The sequence below is a fragment of the Etheostoma cragini genome, chromosome 14 (genome assembly GCF_013103735.1).
Source record: "Etheostoma cragini isolate CJK2018 chromosome 14, CSU_Ecrag_1.0, whole genome shotgun sequence".
Lineage (NCBI taxonomy): Eukaryota > Metazoa > Chordata > Actinopteri > Perciformes > Percidae > Etheostoma > Etheostoma cragini.
Window position 1 is genome coordinate 21,663,015 of NC_048420.1, and position 486 is coordinate 21,663,500.

Genomic DNA, 486 nt, shown 5'->3' on the forward strand with positions numbered 1-486 from the left:
GTGATGTGTGCAGATTAACAGGAAACCACAAGTTTCAGCTTGTATCAGAGAGGTGCCGGTGAAGAGCCACATGAATGTCGATAAAGAGATCAATTCCTCTGGTAAAGACTGGTGGTTTATTTTTATCTTGTAGCCAAAGGTCACCAGACACACTGGAAAAGATCTGTATATTTTATCAAAAGGTTGAAAATACAGATATATTCTCATCTTGTCTTTTAAGACTCTTCCACAGGGACAGAAAACTGTCAGCTTGAGGGAATGGGATCAATTTCTGCTACAAGACAGTCTCTCTCCCCACCACACTACACTAGCACACTGGGTTATGAATAAATGAATCATTTAACAGTGATTCAGAGGTTTAGGCTTACACCAGGACAGTCTGATTCTCCGTGTGTCAGGAGCAATAGGGTGGGAGGTTGACATAATTTACTTGAAACCATAGACAGTATAAGAAAGGGACACAGCAACGCCATAGACTTTGCGTTA